Source organism: Phoca vitulina, unplaced genomic scaffold (assembly GCF_004348235.1).
Source record: "Phoca vitulina isolate PV1807 unplaced genomic scaffold, GSC_HSeal_1.0 scaffold33, whole genome shotgun sequence".
Taxonomy (NCBI): Eukaryota; Metazoa; Chordata; class Mammalia; order Carnivora; family Phocidae; genus Phoca; species Phoca vitulina.
This window is the reverse complement of record NW_022589736.1, coordinates 16,122,985-16,135,417: the sequence shown is the minus strand read 5'-3', so window position 1 is coordinate 16,135,417 and position 12,433 is coordinate 16,122,985. Positions and strand designations below refer to the sequence as shown.

Here is a 12,433-nt window from a genome sequence, read left to right as displayed (position 1 = left end):
TTGTAAATGTAGGCAATTATGTCTTTCTTTCTTTTTTTGGTTTGACAAGAAGTAGCTACTGGTTTTCTATTTTATTTTCATTTTAAATTGCTTCCTCTCTCATTGTGTGTGTGCACGCGCGTGTGTGTATGCAACTTTTGTTGTATTTTTACCCAAAATCTATAAGCACACAAAATTTACAAGTCAGACATTCTGACAGACGTGACAGAACTCTGGGCTAAACACTTTCATTTAAACAGCAGCAGTCTGGGGCAAACATTATTCCTGATCTATTTTAGATTTCAAAAAGTCCAAGCAGATGATCCTTTAATTTGGTGCCTAAATATACATGGGAGACTAGATATAACATTTAAAAGCTGTAGATCCTTGAGTATGCATATTTGTCATCCACATTCCACTAAAGAGTGTTACATTTAGAACAAATTAGCTTGGCATATAGGACAAGAAAATATTTGATTATCAAATCCTTAAAAACAAGCAGAGCATTTTGCGATCCCAGAGCCTCCACCTATGGGTTTGAGCTCTTAATAAGTGTTTTTCTAGACAGATAGCTGAGTTTTTACCTTCCAGATTCATCCAGAAGAAATGATTGTCAAGCGCCTATTCTTTCTTGGTGTGTTTGAAATAAAACGATTCCACCAAATATGAAATGGAAAAGGGGATGAGCAGTATATATTAAGTTTTTAGTTTGTTTTGGGGTATGCTTTTCACTGATAAAAATTTTCAGAATTTGGGATTGTGCAGGTATAGCTAGTGCTGAGTTTCTAAAGCTCACCAGGATTGAAATGAAAACGTTAATGTGTGAGACAGATAAATTAAAAATTTAAATGTGAGAGTTCACAGAGGTAAGGTTGTTAATTGTCACTGAAGTGGATCCCTTTTAGGGCAGTATTTTTTAAAGATTCTCAGGTGATTTCTTTGTGTGTGAGGCTGTTGTAGGTAGTCTACATATAATTCTGGCAGTTCCTTCCTGGCTGTGGTAGTTTCCTGGTGTGGGAAGCTCACCTTGTGGGCTCTTCCGAAGTTTGGTGGCTGACCTTGCAAGCTAACATACATGGTCTGGCAAATTGTGCATTTTCTGGGAACACGTAGCTGCTTACTAAGAAACTGTGAATTAGTTGCTTATATTGTGTGAGACATAACTTAACCTGCATTTAGAACAAAAGAAGAAAGAAAAAAGAACATTTAAAGATATATAATACAGGTCCACAATCCATTACCAAGACATTTGGAGCTAGGTATTCTTGGAACTCATAATGTTTCATATTTTGGGAAGACAGGATGGTGGATATACTAAATATTTCATAATCATCTAGGGGCTTGGGGCAGCACCCCCTAACACCCTCTCTTAAATCCAGGTCAGGTTTGGTCACCGGAAGAAGCTGGATCAGGTTTTGCTTGTCAAATGAGTTACAAAAAAAGAAACTTTTATTTTCACAGCCCTTTGGATTTCTGAATCTTGGATGAGAGATTGTGCCACTGTAATTCTGTGGTGACTCCCATCTAGGTGTTATCAATCATTAATTAAGACTTTGGGTGTTCTTTGATAAAACCTCTAGCTCCCATAGACTAGTCTAGACAGAACTTCTTTCTCCCAGGAAGGAGTTGAAAAGCACCTGAGACTCTCAGAAGATTAGAACTCCGGGCTCCTCACTTCCTTCTTTTGGCTACACACCTTGGCCAAAAGAAGCATGGAACAGGGTCTGCATTCAATACCCATCGAGGACATTTGCTCACCGTGTTGTCTTCCTTCTAAACAGGTGGGTCAGCTGGGGTTTCTTCTCCTCAGGTCAGGAGAGCCAAGAAGCCGAGAGGAGCAGCTGCTCTTCCTTTCTGCAGCCCCCACCCTCAAGCCTTCTCTCTCATCAGACTGAAGGTCTGTTCAGACTTTGCAAGCAACTGTCTGCTATTCTCTTTGGCGGTAATGTTTACAATCGGCCGCAGAAGACGTTGTTTACGGGGCTCTTGCCTTTTTCCTTTTGAATTTTTAAAAACCTATTTTGGAAAGCACGGATCAGATGTTGGTGCCTTAGTGACGGAGCAGCTATAAATACATTCCAAGGAATCTTGGGCTTTGCAGTTCCTAGCAGGCAGTAAACTTTCTCACTTGCTGAATATTATCTAAAGACTGTCTATCCCAGGAATTCAGGTGTTCCCCTCATTTCTGAGTCTCCCACTGCTAGTCAAATATTTACCTCTCATATATTTCTATTCTTCCTCACTCCTAAATTAATAAATTCCTTGTTTCTTTCCGAAAGGAGTCTGGAGTTTTCTCCTTTCCAGATTATATTTATATGTATTTATATTTGCCTCCCCAGAAAGTTCAGTGTCACAGCTCCTTGACCTCGGGATGTATGCGCTCAAGAGTCTGGTTCAGACCCAAACTTTACAAATGATCTTTGCAGTCTTCTTTGCTTTCTCTAGTAGTTTATTGGTGTTTGCTAAAAATTTCATTCTACTGGAAAATCTTATTACTGTAATATCATCTTGACTATACAAAGATGGAAGTAGAAATAATAAGAGAGAAAGAGCACCAGATTGAAATTTGAATCCTGTGTTTGCCTGTGGCTAGTTGTGCTGAGAAAAGTAATTCACCTTTTCTGGCCCTCAGTTTTTTGTCTTAGGCTGTAGCTAATAATGTCTACCTAATTGGGCTATTCCATTAAATGGAAAAATATAAGTAAAATAAGTAACAGAGTGCCCAGCTCAGGGTAGACACCTCAATAGATAGAAGTTGAATCTGAATGGAATTTTTCTTCTCAAGAGTTCATTTATTGTCACAACGTTCTACACAAAGGTATGATGAGCATTGGCCCATTTTTTTGATGAGGAAGTAAGGCAAAGGAGACATTTAGTGACTTGCCCACTGAAGCCAGGAAATGAATTCAGGTCACTTGATTTCTGGATTGGATGTAAACTTTTAGGCTGAGAAATTCAGGGGTGAGAGAATTTGATGATTTGGAAACTAGAACTTTAAAGTGATCTTTGGGAAGTAGGCACATTCACATGACATGCTTTTGGGTTTTAATGATATTGCAAGAAATAATCAAAAGAAATTACCTGACGTGATTGGAATTTGGTAAGTCATGACCATAATGTGCTCTAGAAGGTCACCTGTGATCAGTAGTGGGCTACCTCTTTTATGTGGGGTGGCTCGATATTTCTGGAGCATCCTGTAATTCTACACACCTCCATGATGCTATTGCTTCATGTGAAATGCAGAAGAATTTAGGTCAACTGTCTTGTCCAACAACAAAAACATGATGAGTATGTTCCTGGATCTTTTTATTGCAGCCTCATATACCAGTTGTCTGGAAATGCCTGAGAAATGTATTCATTAGCATGTCTCTGGAATGCCTTTTAAAACTCTTGAAACTCCACAATCTCAGATGAAGCACTTTTGAATTGTGCTTTATTTGAACTAGTTTGACTATTAGTAATTTTCTTGTCTGTCTTCCCTTTTCTATTAGACAAAAAAGATAATATATTATAATGTGATACTTTATTGTTCTGTGTTGAAGAGTTGCTTCTCACTTGTTTCAATTGTTAGAAAATATAAGGTTGATTTTCTTTTCCTGTCTTCATAGTAGTATCAATTATTTTCATCTAACCTATGCTTATCAGAACACACTCCAATTTATGTAACTCTTTCCTGGGGGTGGGGGAAATAGGTAATATAGTGCTTGGGAAAAATCAATGCATATCTATGAATGTGCTTTGGTTAAAAACCTACTTGTGCCTTAATTTTAAACCTAGACCTTCATGAATAAATACTATATTTAAAAAGACAGGGGCGCCTGGGTGGCTCAGTCGTTAAGCGTCTGCCTTCGGCTCAGGTCGTGATCCCAGGGTCCTGGGATCGAGCCCCGCATCGGGCTCCCTGCTCGGCCGGAAGCCTGCTTCTCCCTCTCCCGCTACCCCTGCTTGTGTTCCCTCTCTCGCTGTGTCTCTCTCTGTCAAATAAATAAATAAATAAAACCTTTAAAAAAAAAAAAAAAAAAAAAAGACAAAAGGACACTTACGCGCTTTTATTAATCATTGTAGTTAACTCGAATGGATTTTTCCCCCCAGCTGTAAGAATGATGATGAATTGAAAATTTAATATTTTTAAAGTGACTATCATGTGTGGTTTAAGTGGAAGGGTGATTGTGGCAGTGGCCTTTATACACTTTTCACTCCTAAGATTTTGAGTCTTTTTTTTTTTTTTTTAACAACTAATAATTTATTTATTAAAAAGGTTGATTTAAGCATCTGCAATGGTGACTTCAACCTCAACTCCTTGCTCAATACTGATGGGAGTAATCTGCTTAACAATCTCAGAAGGACGGTGCCAATCAATGAGACGCCTGTGGATCCTCATCTGAAAATGATCCCAAGTCTTAGAATCTTCACCACAAGGAGTTTTTCTTGTAGTGATTCTCAATAGTCTTGGTAGGCATCCAAACTGGTCCTTTCACTTTGAGATTCTTTTCATTTGGGCCTCTGAGCAAGCCAGCACATACCTTCTCTAAAGATTTTACGTTGCGGCTGGTAAGAGTAACTCTAATCCGGTGACTCCCTACCTCTGATTCCGCGGATGTCTTCCCGGTGTCTTTAAAAGCCATGGATGGCTGTGGCGCGGCTTCCTGACCCACTTGTTCTTTGGTGAGAGCAAACAGCGATGAGTCAGGAGCAGGAGCTGGTGTCCCAGGCTCCGCGACCGCGTCTTCCCCAAAGAGGGCAGATCTTGAGTCTTTGATGGCCGTGACACTTACTAGGAAATGGAGGCAAGCAGGAAGGACTCCTAGGTTACCCATTCTCTTAGCTTCACTGGCCCCATTGAACAAAATCAAAAGCCTCACAAAAATAACCACACACAAGCTTATTTTCTGTTTATGCATAGAAATCCTACCTTGTATTTCTAGCAATTCCCCAGTGTTTTGGGGGTCAGTTTTGCAAGAGAAATGTCCAAGGCTTTGAATGCTTGTTCAGGGCCAACCTCTGCTTCTACTGTCCTTAATGTCCCGCTTGGGATGGTGGCAGGGTGTGGCGCTGTAGATACCTCTGACGCAGCCCCGTCTTGCTTTGGGAAGCTTACATTCTTTCATGGATGGCCCCTCCCACTTCCCTCTTCTAATTACAGAAGAATGACATGTATGCAGAAACTCTGCCATCCCCAGTGAATACATCAAGGGAGAATGGTTCTTTAGCAACAAACACAGAGGACAAAATGGTTTCTCTGATTCTGTGTTTGCTGATTATCAATGTGCCTGAATAATTTCACATGTGTGGGCATTCTGGAAAATGCGAATAGCTGTAGGACAAGCGTAGAAATTGCAATGCCCATTCCTAAGTAGACTGACAGAGAGGCCTCCTAAATCAAAATAAAGTAGAGTTCTAAAAGCAAGTAGACTATTAGAAAGAAAAAGATGATGAGACCCTTGAAAATTTGCCAGTTGCTCTGCTAGACAGTGGGCATATGAGAAATTTAGGCCCCACTGAAGAATCTTATTGATTTGTCCATTGGCACTAACCTTGCCTTGAACTCATCATTACCTTTGAATATTTATGTGACCCAAGTCCGAGGATTTTTTCCCCCCCTGTGACATGCAGTAGTTCACATGCTGACTTTAGGCATACGATTTGGTAGTAAAACTGTAAAATGAAAATAAATGTTTTAGAGGATATTAGGTAGCAACTTAAATATCTTCCGATGGGAAATTTGTTTAAAAATGATGGACTAGCAATATAAGGCAATTCTATGCAGTAATTAAAAAAGATTGAGGTAGATTTAGCTTACTAATCTGGAAAGATTGCTAAGTTATATTTTTAAGTAAAAAAAGCAAGTTGTATTTGTACAGTATGATCCTATTTTTAAAAACAGCAACAAAGTCCCTATGTATGTACATAAATATAGAAAACTGTCTCAGATAATGACTTTTTCTCCCTTCCCCCATCTCTCTGCGTCTGTCTTTCACTATGTCTTGGTCTGTCTCTCTCTCTAGGTATATATTATTTGCTTACTTTGCTAACCTAAAAGTTGGTATTGAGTTTTATCATATACTTTTTGGGGGAATTTTACTTTGAAATAAATTTAAACCTGTAGAAAAATTCCAATTTCAAGAACAGAACATAGAAGTCCTATATATCCTTCCCTAGATTCACCAATTGTTGATATTCTACCATATTTTTCATCTCTCTCTATATATACACATATTTTTTCTCAACCATTTGGAATTATGTTGCAAATGGTGCAATGTTCCATTACCTCTAAATGCTTCAGTGTGCATTTCCTTAAAACAAGAACATTCCTGGGGCACCTGGGTGGCTCAGTCGTTGGGTGTCTGCCTTCAGCTCAGGTCATGATCCCGGGGTCCTGGGATTGAGCCCCACATCGGGCTCCCTGCTCGGCCAGGAGCCTGCTTCTCCCTCTCCCACTCCCCCTGCTTGTGTTCCCTCTCTCGCTGTCTCTCTCTGTCAAATAAATAAATAAAATCTTAAAAAAAAAACAACAACAGAATTCCCTACATAGCCACAGGATACCCATCAAAATCAGGAAATTGACACAGATATTGTACTATCTTCTACTCCACAGATCCCTGCTCAAATTTCCCTGATTGTTCCGGTGCTTAAACTTCCAGAATCGCACACTGCATGTAGTTAGCATGTCTCTTCAGTTGTCTTTAATCTGGAAGAAGCTATTTAGTCTTTATCTTTCATGACCTTGACATTTTTGAAGTGCCCAAATCAGTTACTTTGAAGAATGTCCCTCAATTTGGAGTGGTCTCATGTTTTGTCATAATTAGATTCAAGTGTATCTTGAGAATATCACAGAAATGACCACACGTTCTCAGTGCATATTATCAGCAGGTACATGACGTTGATTTAACCTATTACTGGCGACACTGACTTTTATCATTTGGTTAAAATGCTGTCTGTCAGGTTTCTCCACAGTACAGTTAATTAATGAGTACTTTGTGATGGGGTATTAATAAGTATTGACAAGTATTCATTAAGACGTTAATAAGTATTTTGTGGGGAGATACCTCAAGACTGTATTAATACCTGGTTCCTTATTAAACCTTTACCCATTATTTGTGGCATCCACAGATGCTACTCCTGACCCAATTATTATTAACATGGTGGATAAGTAATTACATAATCCTATCATTTCTTCTACACATATTTGTTGGCATAAGGTAGAGCTTCCTCTTATTTATTTATATCAGTCTGGATTCATGGATTCCTGTTTTATTGAATGAGTTATAATCCATTACTAGCATTATTTACTATGATGCTCAAGCTGGCCCAGATTTAGCCAGTGAGAGCCTTTTCAAGCTCCTGTGACTTTTGACAGTTACCATGATTCTTGGAGAACTTCCTTATTTCTGCCATAAGAGATTTCAGGCTGATCTGATACTTTCCCTGCCCTAGCCCTGGAGTCAGCTATGTCTGCAAGGAGCCCTAGTTCTTTTAGTTGAGAATGTTATTTAGAAATCAGGGTTTAGGCATTAAAAGTGCTCAGTGCTATCAGAGTGTCATCAATTCTGGGTCCTCTCAGTGGGTAGAGCTATACATACATGCACACATACACATATGCTATCTACCTCGGTAGCCATATTTCTCTATTTTAGATACCCTGTGTTCATGCCAATGCCCCTGATTACAATCCAATATCACATGAGTCTTGCCTTTTCCATGTTTGTGCCTCCCTTCCTCAACAGTGAGAAGACTGGCTTCCATTATCTTTAAGGTATGTGATTAATTCTTTTGCATGTGACCAATCTCCCATTCATGCTGACTGTCTTCTTATCTCTAGTGCTTCTCACTCACATTGGCCAGTGCAGGTCAAGAGCAAAGTGATTCCCCCCAACTCTGGTGGTACGCCAGCTGAGGGTTCCAAATCTATGTTGTTTTGAATGAATCTTGACTATTTTATTGAGGGGCTATAATCTAGGGATTAAGTGTGAGGTCTCCACAGTCAGAATGTCAGGTCTACATAGTAGATATGCCACTTGCTAGCTGTGTGAACTCGGGCAAATGAGTTAACCTCTTCTAGTCTCTAAGATTCCTCTCTCCAAAGGGAGGCCATAAACAGCAGAAAGCAAGCCACCTTGCTACTTTTCTTTCATTGGGTATAGATCCTGAGTCTCAGAATAAAGGGTGCTGCCTTCTCTGGTCAAGTAGCCAGTGATCGAAGAATGAGCAGCAACCTTCAGCAGGCCACAGGGGGTGGGGTGGAGAGCATGAGAGGGCTTCAGGGGAGTGGGTGGCTGTATCAGCCATCAAAAAAGGGGCTTGCCTATGACATCAGCTCACTTGGGATCAGTATAACCCAGTGAAGAATGATGAAATTCAGGCTTCAGTTTCTTTATTTGCAAACTAAAGATGGTGATGTGGGTTAACCTACCTTAGAGTATTGTTGTGTAAGGGTCAGCTGAGCTAATGTTTTCAGTGAGTGAAGTGGGAGACATTTAGAGAATATTTTCCACCCCCTGCCCCCTTCTAAAAATAATACATATTCACCGTAGGCAATTTAGAAAACTCATCTAAGCAAAAATAATCGCTATCACCGATAATCCCATCAGGCAAAGATAACAACTGTTTACATTTGGGGATGGGTCCCCCCAGTCTTATTTCTAGGCACATCAGGTCTAAGTCACTAAGATGGAGTTTTCCCTTCTCCTCCCCACCTCTCCTCCCCTCCCCTCTTCTCTCTTCTCTTCTCTTCTTTCTCTTCTCTTCTCTTCTCTTTTCTCTTCTCTTCTCTTCTCTTCTCTTCTCTTCTCTTCTCTTCTCTTCTCTTCTCTTCTCTTCTTTCTATTCTCCTCTCCTCTCTTCTCCTCTCCTCTCCTCTTTTCTCTTCTCTTCTCCCTGTGTGAGGTGAGACCAGATTCTCTCCAGGTACCACTTCCTAATTCTCCTAAGCCTCTTGCTGGCTGGACCCAGCAGTACAGTACTCTATAAAGCAGAGGGCAAGCAGGCCCAGGTCCATGCGTGCACCCTGTGGACCATGCACCGTGCACTCCTCCTGGTGGGCACTTCTGTCTGTGGCAGCATCCTCCGATGAAGTTCTTCTTCCGTCCCAGGTGCGAAGGCCAAGGAACAGGTTCCCTCACTCTTTGATCATAATGACTTGTCTACTGTGGAAGCTGGCTGCAGTCCAGATTCTGGAGGAAACAGCACAAGCATTTTCTATTCAAGTGCTACTCCCTTGTAGGCTCTTTGGGCTGAGGTGTTTGGGAGAGCGAATGTGGCTCTAGAATAGATTCAGAGGATGTGGGGGATCATCTCGCCAGGAGATGTGCACACACTGACTCATAACCTTTCCACCCCTCCTGTCCTTCCTTTGATGTTGGTGTCAGCATATCTGGCTGATCCACTGACCATATGCTTGGCCATTTTGCAAACATTTCCTCAAACATTACGTAACACTATGTTTGTGCCTAGGGATAAATGGGAGGAAGAAGAATATGTAAAAGTTAGCCTTTTTTTTCTCCCTCAGAAGTTTTACCACATAACCAATGAAAGGATACTAGTCTGAGTTCAAATTGGCTCTGTGGAACTTTCGAGCACTTCCTCTAAATGACTCACTGATCTTCCTGTCAGTTATGTCCACCAACACTCACCAGTCTGGGATGCTGTTCTGGCACCGCCATCTTAATATTTTCTGTCATTTAATACACATACTAATATGTGCTAGGTATTCGGCCCAAACTTTGTTCCTCACTTCCTGTCAGTGGTTTGGAATTTCACCCTTAGAGATTTGAGACCTTTGTGTCTGGAAGATTTTATTCACCAAAAAGAAAGAGTCTGACTAAAACATAAGTAACCCCTGAGCTGTTTCAGTGAATATGCTGCTGTGTGTTGGTTGATACAAGCTCTGTAAGGGAAGAGGGAGAGGAACATTCCAAGGGAGATGGCAACAAGGGACCTAGGAGGTCCTACAGACAAGTATCATGTCAGGATGTATGAGGAGTTTGCTGGTTTCATCATTTAGCGAGCATCTGGATGTAGCTCATTTCTTTTCCTTTTTTTTTTTTTTCTTTTTTGACTCTCAGAGGAATGGGCTCAATCATGACACTTCATATTAACAGTATTCACTGTATCTGTTGAAGGAATAGTTCTGGGAGGAATGGCACATTTTGGGAATCCCGGGACAGCTGATGGTAATTTCTGAGGAAATGGATAGGACTCTGATCCAGGGAATGAATGTGAAAAAGGTTCTCATGGGTTCTTTGGCTTTTATGCTGTGTAAGCAAAGACATGCATTCTTGGATCTGCCTTCACACCCTCACAGGGGCCAGCTTCCAGAGCCATGGCAAACCTTGAGAAGATAATAACAGGAACTATTCCCGATAGAATGAAATTTTGTGAAACCATCTACAGAAGGACTAAATTCAAGAAATTGTATGTTTGATACTTTTTGATGACAAGCAAAATTATTATTATTATTTTTTAAAGATTTTATTTATTTATTTGTCAGAGAGAGAGAGAGAGGGAACACAAGCAGGGGGAGCAGCAGGGAGAGGGAGAAGCAGGCTCCCCACCTAGCAGGGAGCCCGATGCGGGGCTCGATCCCAGGACCCTGGGATCATGACCTGAGCTGAAGGCAGACGCTTAACCAACTGAGCCACCCAGGCATCCCAGCTCTGTCTTTCAGTACATTCTTTCTTTCCTCAACTATATCTAATCTACCTATTATGCTGTTCAATCCATCAATTATGTTTTAAAATTGTAAAAACTGCATATGTATTTAAATAACAGCCTTATTGAGATATAACTCACATCTCACAAAATGTAACCTGTTTAAGTATGCAATTCAGTGCTTGTAGCGTATCATGGAGTTAGATAACCATCACCACTACCTCATCTTAAAACATTTTCTCCACCCCCAAAAGAAACCCTGTACCCATTAGTAGTCATTTCCCTTTCCCCTTGACTACCAAGCCCAGCAAACACTAGTTTCATCTCTGTCTCTGTGGATTGCCTGTTCTGAACATTTCATACAAATGGAATCATACCGTACATGGCCTTTGGTATGGCTTCTGTCACTTGCCATACTGTTTTCAAGATTTATTTATGTTGTAACATGAATCAGTACTGAATTCCTTCTGTAATATTCCACTGTACAGATATACCACTTCTTTTAATCCATATTCATGAGTTGAGGACATTTGGGTTGTTATAATCTTTAGGCTCTCATGAAGAATGCTGCTATAAAACTAATGATGTAATGTATGGGGATTAACATAACAATAAAAAAAATTAAAAAAAAAAAAAAGAATGCTGCTATGAACACTTGTGTACAGGATTTTTAAATTTTTTAAATTTAAATTCAATTTAGTTAACATATAGTGTATTATTAGTTTCAGGGATAGAATTCAGTGATTCATCAGTTGCATGTAATATCCAGTGCTCATTACATCAAGTGCCCTCCTTAATGCCCATCACCCAGTTACCCCATCCCCTCACCCTCCTCCCCTCCAGCAAACCTCAGTTTGTTTCCTAGTTAAGAGTCTCTTATCATTTGCCTCCCTCTCTGTTTTCATCTTATTTTATTTTTCCTTCTCTTTGTACAGGATTTTTTTGTGCATTTACTTGGAGTTTTGCACCCTAATAATAAATATGCAAAATTTGTGTCCAAACCTAAATGTGGTACAGGATTGGGTTTTATCCTCATCCAGAATCCTTGGCAGTGGTGATTTTTTCCTTGAGCTTATTGGCCTGTGAGAGGAATTCTTCTGGGTCTCGTAGAGCACACTGTTTTCAAGCTGGCCTCAGGGCTAGCCTCCTGCCTCATATGGACCAGGATACCATTCTGTGCCCTTGGGGTTCTAATCACTGGCTCCTAGCTGTGGGAATCTTTTTTATTTAGGTCCATATCTATGTCAATCATTATTCACCAACACTTGGTTTTATTGGATTTGAAAAATTTTTTCAGTATGCTTGAGTGTTTTATGGACTGTTATTATTATTTTAATTTGTATTGGCTGAATATCTTTTCTTACTGTTATGTGTCCTATTCTGTGAATTTCTTCGTTTTATCTTTTGTCCATTTGTCTCTTTTCCTGTTTTTCATTTCTTAAGTGATCTGGAGAGTTCTTTACATAATTGAAAATTTACTTGTCAGTTATATGCATTACAGGTAATTTTCTTTCCTGATCTGTAACTTTGCTTTTGTCTTTGTGTTGCCTTTTGCTATGCAGAAAATTTTTCCTTTTAATGTAATCACATTTAGCAATGTTTTCCTTTAAGATTTATGCATTTCCTATCATATTAAAGAAATTCTTTCCTGCTGTAATATCATACAAATATTCTCCTATTATTCTAGAAGAATTAAAGTTCTCTTACATAAAATTACATAATAAACAGAAATTTTAAAAAAATTTTTATTGTTATATTAATCACCATACATTACATCATTAGTTTTTGATGTAGTGTTCCATGATTC

At 39.7% G+C, this 12,433-nt stretch overlaps 1 pseudogene; it reads right to left on the bottom strand.

Annotated features, from left to right (window-relative positions):
• Nucleotides 1–4,243: 4,243 nt before the first annotated feature.
• Nucleotides 4,244–4,604, bottom strand: LOC116645672 (annotated as a pseudogene).
• Between the last annotated feature and the right edge of the window lie 7,829 nt (nt 4,605–12,433).